At 47.3% G+C, this 9,784-nt stretch overlaps 1 pseudogene; it reads left to right on the top strand.

The window, feature by feature from the left end:
- The first annotated feature begins 515 nt into the window (after nt 1-515).
- LOC142460802 (large ribosomal subunit protein uL15 pseudogene) lies at nt 516-2,783 on the top strand (annotated as a pseudogene).
- Nucleotides 2,784-9,784: the final 7,001 nt, after the last annotated feature.

The raw sequence follows: 9,784 nt of genomic DNA, 5'->3' as shown, positions 1-9,784 counted from the left end.
TCAACTTGATGGCAGCCTTTTCGCTGAATAGTCCCCCCGCCCCCATCCCTATATCTTCCTGCTTGCTAGCTCAGATGCTCCGTGTTAGAATTCATCCATTCCATGTTGCGGACTGCTGACCACAAGGCGGGCAGGTCAAATGCAGCAGGAACTGAGCCTTGAGAAACTCAGAGAAAGGCTTCCTGCTCCCGTGAAGAGTTACAGCTTCGGAAACTCATGGGGCAGTTCTACCCTGCACTGAAGGGGCTCCATGAGGCAGAATTGACTTGAGGTCAGTGAGTTTGATTTTTTTGGGGGTGGGGGCAGTTTATGCTAAGACTTTTGTGATTTCCTCCCTCCATATGGGCTTGGAAATCTGAAAAATCCGGGAATTTTTGCCAGAAGCCAAGCTCTTAACCTGCTCCTTCCTCCCTGCTCTGTCTGTGCTGCCGGGGAGTTGGGGGGGGGGGCGGGGGGGGCAGTTGCTGTTAAGTTTATGTGAACATCGCATGAGTTTGTTCTGGTTGCGAACTAGCTTCCCTGTGCCTGCAGCCCAGCTCCCAGGCCCCTGGGGGCCTGAGCTCTGGGGGGCTGCTGCCTGGGGGTCAGTGGGAGATAACAGCATAGCTTTGAGGCAAGTTGGAGAAGAACAGTCAGAGTTTTCCACTCTTCCTTATCAGCTGTGGATAACAGTAAACCTCTGACCACAGGGAAGCAGAACAGGCTTCCAGTCGCTGGCTGCCCTGGCTGCTCCCACCGGAGCCTGGCCTCCCAGCAGCAGCGGGCTCCTTTCCCACAGCTTCCAGTAGCCACAGAAGCCTTGCCTTTGCCCTGGGTGAGCCTTACACTCACACCCACACCCTACTGCTTTAAAGGGGTGATAGCACTTCCAGGACTGGGTTCTGGGGGGGTCCCCTAGTGGTACGAATGCTTAAAACACTCAACCACTAACCCCAAAGGTTGGCAATTCAAAGCCACTCAGAGACACCTCCGAAGGCATGGCTGCCGATCTGAGCAGTTCTGTTCTGCACACACGAAGCTAGCGCAAGCCGTGGAATCAACTGTCCAGGGACTGCCACCTGAATGGGGCGCTCACGGTGTGGCAGGGACTGGGCCAGGCGCAGCTTCTGCTGCAGCGCACTCAGGAGAAATGGCAAATAGGACTTAGAGAAGCCAGGTAATTTACCCAAGGTCAGCCAGCTAAAAGGGGCAGAGGTGAGATTCCAATTCTGGACTTCCATTTGCAAAGTTCCTAGCCCTCAGACTCGGCATCATTAACAGTTGCACTTGGAACTCAACTTGAGCCCCACCGCATTGGAGCAAGGAGAAGTTGAGAGATTGTATTCCACCCCCTAACCGTTTACCAACATCGTCACCATCATCTTGTATTTTAAAAATGGCCCACACAGGATACCATGGGATCCTTGGACCTCTCTCAAGGATGTGGCTGGCTTACAGGGAGGTACCGTGATACCTTGGTTGTTGAATGACTTTGCGTTAGTCGGGGTGGACTAGAGAAACAAATCTAGGGAGACTCATATGCGTGTAAGAAATAGCTTTATATCAAAGAGCAATTGTATAGTAAAAAAACATCCCGTTCTTTCGTCTCGGCCGCTGACATGCCCTCCAGACTGAGGAAGACCTGGAAACTTAGGGGCCATGTGAGCCACGGCCACGGCCGCATCGGGAAGCACCCAGGAGGCCGGGGTAATGCTGGTGGCTTGCATCATCACAGGATCAACTTGGACAAATACCATCCAGGTGACTTTGGAAAAATCGGTATGCAACATTACCACTTGAAGAGGAACCAGAACTTCTGCCCAACTGTGAACTTCGATAAATTGTGGACCTTGGTCAGTGAGTAGACCAGGGTCAATGCTGCCAAAAATAAGACTGAAGTTGCTCCCATCACCATGTGGTGCGATCGGGCTACTACAGAGTTCTGGGGAAGGTAAGCTTCCAGAGCAACCTGTCATCGTGAAGGCCAAATGCTTCAGCAGAAGAGCTGAGGAGAAGATGAAGGGGGTTGGGGGGGCCTGTGTCCTGGTGCTTGAAGCTACGTGGAGGTTTAATTAAAAGTTAAAAATGGCTTTTCAAAGAAATAAAAAAGAAAACATCCCACTGCAGTCCAGATCAACACCATAAGCCTGATATTAGCCCATATGTCTGACACCAGTCTATAAATTCCTCTTCAGACTCACAAAACACATGCAGTGATGCTGAATGCACGAAGATCGCAGGCCAGTGGGTGCAAAGTCTTGTGGATCCAGTGGTTTCAAAAGCATCTCAGTGCTGACAAGGGTTTCTCTGGCTCCTCCAGCTCCAGGGCACGAGTATAGCTCCATGTGTCTTTTTAAAAATTGTTTTATTAGGGGCTCATGCAACTCTTATCACAATCCATACATACATCAATTGTATAAAGCACATTTGTACATTCATTGCCCTCATAATTCTCAAAACTTTTGCTCTCCACTTAAGCCCCTGGCATCAGCTCCTCATTTTATCCCCTCCCACATGAGCCCTTGATAATTTATAAATTATTGTTCTGTCATATCTTGCCCTGTCCAACGTCTCCCTTCACCCACTTTTCTGTTGTCCATCCCCCAGGGAGGAGGTCACATGTAGATCCTTGTAATCGGTTCCCCATTTCCAACCCACCCTCTCTATGCCCTCCCAGCATCGCTGCTCACATCACTGGTCCTGAGGGGATCATCCACCCTGGATTCCCTGTGTTTCCAATTCCTATCTGTACCAGTGTACAACCTCTGGTCTAGCCAGGTTTATAAGGTAGAATTGGGATGATGACAGTGGGGGGGGGGGGCGGAGGAGGGGTAAGCATTAGGAACCTGAGGAAAGTTGTATGTTTCATCATTGCTACATCGCACCCTGACTGACTTGTCTCCTCCCTGAGACCCTTCTGTAAGGGGATGTCCAGAGGCCTACAAATTGGCTTTGGGTCTCCACTCTGCACTCCCCACCTCATTCACAATGATATGATTTTTTGTTCTGATGATACCTGATACCTCATCCCATTGACAGCTCGTTATCCCACAGGCTGGGGTGCTTCTTCCATGTGAGCTCTGTTGCTTCTGAGCTAGATGGCCACTTGTTTACCATCAAGCCTTTAAGACTCTAGATGCTATATCTTTTGATAGCTGGCACCATCAGCTTTCTTCACCACATTTGTTTATTCACCCGCTTTGTCTTTAGCGATTGTGTCAGGAATGTGAGCATCATAGAATGCCAATTTAGTAGAATAAAATATTCTTGCATTGAGGGAGTACTTGAGTGGATGCCCAATGTCCCTCTGCTACCTTAATACTAAACCTATAAATATATGTACATAAATCTATTTCCCCATCCTCATATATAAATATATTTACATATGTACATGCCTTTATTTAGACCTCTATAAATGGCCTTTGCCTCCTAGCTCTTTCCTCTATTTCCCTTGACTTTCCTCTTGTCCCACTATCATGTTCAGTAAGGGGATGTCCAGTGGCCTGCAGATGGACTTTGGGTCTCCACTCCGCATTCCCCACTTCATTCACAATGATATGATTTTTTGTTCTGATGATACCTGATCCCTGATCCCTTTGACACCTCAATTTTCATTTGGGTTTCAGTAATTCCTCTTGGTTACATTCCCCTTGGTCACGCCCTACCAGGCCTCCTACACCTTCCTCACCACCGATTTGGATCACTTGTTCTCTTGTTCCTGGGTTTGTTAAGACCACTATCTTTCCCCCCACCTCCTCCTCTCCCACATCCCCCTGGAACTGTCGGTCCCATTGTTTTCTCCTCCAGATTGTTCATCCATCCTATCATATTTAGGCAGACCTGCGGAGATAATAACGTGCACAAAAACAAGACAGAGCAAAACCAAGCAACAATATACAATAAAACAACAACAAGCCAGTGACAACAAAATACAACAAGAAAGAAAAGCTTGTAGTTAGTTCAAGGACTGTTTGTTGACCTTTGGGAGTTTTCCAGGTGAGTCTGGGTACCACACCCTGGCCCCAAAGCCCACCTTTGGCATTCCCTGGGGATCTCGCTGCTCCATTCCTTTGCTGTTCTGTTGCACCCCCTTAGTGTTTTGCTTCAGTGTGGTGGGACCAGATTGGGCGCAGTTTCTCCAGTGTTGCCCCCTATAGGGCTATGGGTCAGTGAGGGACGTCATGTCTCATAGTGGGGCCAGCCATGTGGTCCTCTCTGTGGACTCTCTGCTCTAAGTGGGAACATCGTCCTCACTGCCTGGTGGGCCAGGATGTGCTCCACTCTCTCCTCCTACCCCTTCATCTGCTCCTGTGTGCTCTGATAAGACATTTCCCTCTCTGGGAGCTTCAGATTCAGTGCTGTCCTCTGAAATAAATTCTTCTGGGGGGAGGGGCAGCTGTCCATGTAGTTGGGATTGGGGTTGGTCCCTCAGACCTCTCCACTGGTGTCCTACTCCACACCAGTTTGTTGCATTCACATCTTGGAGCATTGGGTTGAAGTCTGCTCCCTCTTTCCCTGTGCTCCATGTGTCTTGTCAGCAGGAATGTCTGGAATGTCTCCTAGGGAGTGAGCATGTGTCTCACGTCCAGCGAGCTATGTATCTCCTTAGTGCCTCCAAAAGAGGTCATCAAACTGAGATGTGATGGACGGGCTAAACTTTACCCCGTTCACTACTTTTTTTTTTTTAAAGGAGATTTTCTTTAGTATTTATTTTGAGGTATAATTTATATCAAAGTCTTTCATATTCATCAGCAAGTGATCAATATCCTTTTCACTTCATGCAATGCTGTCATCTGCATATTGCAAACTTTTAATGAATTTTATCCAATTATGACACTGCAATTCATATAGGTATATACTCTCCAAACTAAAAAAAGAGGTAGTTAAGAAAAGAGGTAGTTTCAAAAATATATGTACAAATATATTCAAAGCAGCACATTTCACCATACCCAAAAGGTGAATACCCAAAATGTCCATCAAAGGATGGATGGGCAAACAAAGTGCGAGATGTGGATGCGATGAATAGTATGTAGTGATCAGTAGAATGAAGCATTTGTAACATGGAACTATGAATCTAAACCACAAAAAACAGTTATGCGAGGTGAAAAGTCATGCGTCACACAAGTGGTTTTCAGAGATAGGGTGAAAGAGGAGGAGGACCAATTGCTTAGTATTTGTGGGTTTCATCTTGGCAGGATAAAATATTTTGAAACAAATACTATTGTGTTTATTCCATAACACGGTGAATACATTCAATGGACTTTTTACTGTAAAATATGAATATTATTTTTTGACCTGTCCACCACACCCCCTAAAATATAAATTTCTTTGTAGGTACTTTAAAAATATATTCTTTTCTCCCCCTTTTATTTATTTATTTATTTATTTTAAACAATTTTCCCCATTCACTCTTAATCATCTCACATTGACAACAGATGATGTGACTACCCCAGGCTCCAAGGTTGAACTACTCCAAACTGTCCTCTACTCCAAAATCTGCTAATTGTTCATAACTTTGCTCCATAGTTGAACTGGAAATCCAATTGGAGAAAGCCTGTACAGCCTGAGAATGAGTCACACGTGAAATCTCACCGAGGGCGCAGGGGGGTGACGCGCCAGGTTAAAGGCTGCCCTCGATCTGACAACTTAGAGTGCTCGTGCTAAGTGTGGTAAAACATTTGTCATTGTGCTTTTTAAAAATTTGCGTTTTATTTGCGTAAAATATTGTAAGCATACATTGTCTGATTTGATGGCTGACTATAACCTAAGTTGACACTATCAACGTTTTGAAAATAAAAATGTGATTAAAGTGGCTAATGTAACAACAGGTGTGAAATCATTAACCATGAAACAAAGAACCCAGACATCAAAGAGGTTGAAAAGTTACTGTTACTTTGGATAGATCAGTAACAGCTCCATGGCGATAGTGGATCAGATCGAGAGGGGTGTGAGAAGGCTAAAAGCCTCCACCTGACCTAGGGAGAAATCGCAAAATCAGGAGTGAGTTCTGAGCAGGCGCAGTGTGGCGGACACCGGGAAGGAGCGGGCGCACAGGATGCAGCCAAGCTCAGAGTCATGGCTGCGTGTGTGGACCGCGTGGGCGCTGAGCGTTTCCTTCCCAGCCAGGGCTCAACCGTGACGAAACCAGACACTTTTTTGGGGGGAAAATGTCCATAAGGACCTTCATTACTGAAGAGGAAGAGGCATTGCCAGGCCACATTCCCACTCTGCTGGGTGGGAACGCTAGTGGGCATTTTCAATGGAAGCCCTTGTTCGCGTACCATTCTAAAAAGAACAAGACATGATGAAGAATACCGTAGTGTGACGTGGGCGGCAAAGAATAAGTGTATGTGACCAGGCAGGTTTCATTGCGTGAGTACATGACTGTGGAAAAACACTTGCAGGAGACAAACTTGCCTGTAAAAGCCGTCCTCTTGATGGACAATACCCCTGCTCAGACTCGAGGCCTGGAGGGTGAGCTGAATGGTAAAAGCTCCTTTATCACGTTTTACAATTAATTAACTAACTCCTCACCTCCACCTTGATCACTAAGTTCTTGCCCCAATACAACTCCTCTCATCCGGCCCAAGGACCAGCAAGTCTTTGCTAATTTTAGAACAACTTTATATCAAACACTGAACAGTGCTTTGAAATAACTTCAGCCTCCCAGATGACCCTTATCTTTTCCACATCATCCACTGCATGACCCTTATTGACAAGGCACGGAAGGATGTCTCTTCCAGGACCACAAACTGCACGGCACAGGGTGTGGCCAGAAGCTGTGGCAGAAAGAGACTGAAGTCGGGGGGTTCTGGGGAGGGGACTCTGTCTCTGGCGGGTCTGTGGGTGGAGAGGTTCGTGAAGACCTCGTGAAGAGGAGGGTGGAGGAGCACGGAGCACAGCGAGCTCACCACTGAAGAACCGCAGGGTATTCAGAAGGAGCCGCATCAGGGAGCAGCTGAGGACATCTCTCCAGGGGAATGAGGGAAGAGGGCAGGTCCCTCGTTCATTAATAAAAGAAAGGCCTGCTAAATGGACGGAGGTGGCCGCTTTCTGGACAGACCATCCCTGAAGAAGGCAATGAGAGCCAGGACCGTGAACCTGGCCAAGGACAGTGCTGCCTCTCACTTCAGCAACATTTTGAAAAGAAGACAGCAGCAGATGTCACCAGAAAAACTTTTTGTGAGCGGCGGGGGGAGCGGGGAGGGAGGGGAAAAAAAAAAGAGGACCTGATGCAAAGGGCTTAAGTGGAGAGCAAATGCTTTGAGAATGATTGGGGAGGGAATGTATGGATGTGCTTTATACAATTGATGTATGTATATGTATGGATTGTGATAAGAGTTATATGAGTCCCTAATAAAATGTAAAAAAAGAAAAGAGGAGAAAAACAAAGAAAATGATTAGGGCAAAGAATGTACAGATGTGCTTTATACAATTGATGTATGTATATGTATGGACTGTGATAAGAGTTGTATGAGCCGCTAATAAATTGTTAAAAAAAAAAACTTTTTGTGAGCAAAGTTGAGCAAAGACCAAGAGAAAAGACGGCAGAAAGTTGAGTGCCCGCAGCAGTCATCCCAGAGGGAGACTCCTTCAAAAGTCACATTCCTCCTCCTCCTCCAACTTCTCCCAGCTCCCAGTCTCCCAGGGAGCCCCCAAGTCAAGGTCAAGTCCCCGCACAAAAATTAAAAAACTTTTTTTTACTGTATTGTGATTTGATATTTAATGTATTATATTTATTATATTTAGATGTTTCAGGTGATGGGGGAGGGGATTTTGCATAACCTAGGCTTTTAACTTTGTGTTAAAGTCCTGGAAAAGTGTCATTTTGTGGTCTCAGAACCAATTATTTCATTTTCCATGATTTCTTATGGGAAAATATCTCCAGTTCTCGAACAGTGTTTGAACATGGATTTGGAATGAACCGGGTTCAACCACCCCGGGATCACAGTACTTCTGCTACTTTAGGGTTTGTGGTCGTTAGGTTTTATGCCAGCTTGCTGGTGCGTGTGTTGAGGTAGGGCTGGAGTCCAGCCTGTCAATCAGGTGGTGGCCTGGTTCCTTGGGGTGTGGCCTTTTATAGGAGACACTGGGAACCTTTCTCTCTCGCCCTTCATCTTCTTTGTCTGCTAGAAGAGCCTTGGCATGGTCCCCCATGGGCTGTCAACCTGGGAGCTGTGGGTGCCCTGCCATCTTTTCACCAACCTTGGGTTCTCACTATGCACAGACCGACCAGTGGGCTCCCTGCTCCCCGATTCACCTTGCTGCATCAGCGGCCTGCAGCTCTGAGTCTGAAGCTAGTCTCTGGTTGGCCTCTGACCTATGGACTTGAGTTGGAAAGAGCTGGGACGCCTTTTTATGCTTCTTGATATAAAGTTCTTTCTTATACCCAGATGAGTGTTACTGCTTTGATTTCTCCAGAAAGCCCAGCCTAGCAGAGTAAGGAGCCTCCTGCTCACCCTACCCCCCACCCCCACCCGGCAACACACATTCAAGTGACACATTCAAGAAAGATCTCAACTTTAAGGTGGAAAGCAACAGGATCAGAATGTGCTGGCACTCTCCTAGTGGTTCAGTCAACCAAGAACTAAACACTAACCTCCCACCCGAGGAAGGCACTAGGATAAAGGGCAAGACTTTTAAATCGGATAATCATAAAGGCGATCAATGGCCCAAACGGAGGGAGGAAGATGTGACCGGAAGAGCCAGTCTCGGCAAGTAGGTAAAGATTTAGACTCATTAAGTGCAGGCTGGGAGCTGGGGTGGTTGTGTGGGGGCTAGACAGGAGGGTCTCATGTGTGGCCATGCTGTTCTCTGGGCACTGCCCACCGCTCTCCGCAGGCTTTGGCCAGCTCTCCACTCTGCTCAGCATTCCCACGGCTGACCTGGAATCCCCCCGTTTTGGGCTGTGCTTTCCATGACCCATGGCAAACAAATTCCTATTTGCTCAGCACATTGGAGAGGAAGAACAATTTTAGATTTCACTCCCTCCCGTTCCCCCCACCCGCTAAAAACACAAAACAGGAACAAATGCAAAGGCAACTGGAATCCACATGACAGCAGAGTGAAGTTGGTGATTGGGAGACTGATGTAGGGCTGGGCAGGCTTGAGTCTCTTGTACATCAGGTCATCATGAATCACACGCAACTCTCCCCGACCTTGGCTTCACACTACTCTGCACGCACGGCCAGTGATCTCCCTGCTTCCCACCTAACAACATCCATAAAGCGGACTGGTGCTGAGTGCACACATCAGTGAGTTTTTACCTGTGCCTGCACTCATTTCAACTACACTCATGTCAACCCTGACCAACTACAGAATGTCCCCATTAGCCCAGAAAGAGTCCTTCTCCCCCGCTTCACTCAATACCCATTCCTCTTTCTGGAAAGCAGCCACTGTTCTATTGCCACACAGTGAGTTGCCTGCTCTTGAACTCTGTGAATGGAATCTCAAAGCACTCACTTCTGTGGCTGGCATCCTTAGCTCCATTTATTGGTGAGAGCCACCCAAGGTGCTGTGTGCATCGGAACGTTGTTCTTTTTCATGACCGAGTAGTATTCCACTGCAATCACGTGCCTCCATTCTCTCCTTGCTGATGGACATTTATGTAGTTTCCAGTTCTGGCTGTCAGGAATCCAGCTGCTGTGAACATGTCTGCACCAGTCTTGCTGCGGTGTCTACGCTCACTTCTCCTGGGTGTACCCTGAGCAGTAGGACTACTGGGTCCCAGGAAAGGCATAGGCTCATTTTTAGGAGACATTTCTAGCTTCACTGTCTTCCCCAAAACCAACCTCTGGCCTGAAGT

This window comes from Tenrec ecaudatus, chromosome 11 (assembly GCF_050624435.1).
Source record: "Tenrec ecaudatus isolate mTenEca1 chromosome 11, mTenEca1.hap1, whole genome shotgun sequence".
In the NCBI taxonomy this organism is placed as follows: Eukaryota; Metazoa; Chordata; class Mammalia; order Afrosoricida; family Tenrecidae; genus Tenrec; species Tenrec ecaudatus.
This window is presented reverse-complemented; position numbering and strand designations above follow the sequence as displayed.